A 205-nucleotide genomic window follows, 5' to 3' on the forward strand; every position below is an offset into this window, starting at 1 on the left:
GGGGGGGGGGGGGGGGGGGCATAAAATAAAACGTGTATATGGGAACATATCAAAAAAAAGGAAGATCACCAAACAAAACCTATCCTGTAACCCGAAATTCAAACCCGAACAGATCATACTATCTACTTCATTCTTTTTTGTTTTTGTTTTGTTTTGTTTGCTTGTTTTGTTTATCTCAATTTTGTCTTGTTTGTTCTTGTTGTTT

This window comes from Epinephelus moara, chromosome 13 (genome assembly GCF_006386435.1).
Source record: "Epinephelus moara isolate mb chromosome 13, YSFRI_EMoa_1.0, whole genome shotgun sequence".
In the NCBI taxonomy this organism is placed as follows: domain Eukaryota; kingdom Metazoa; phylum Chordata; class Actinopteri; order Perciformes; family Serranidae; genus Epinephelus; species Epinephelus moara.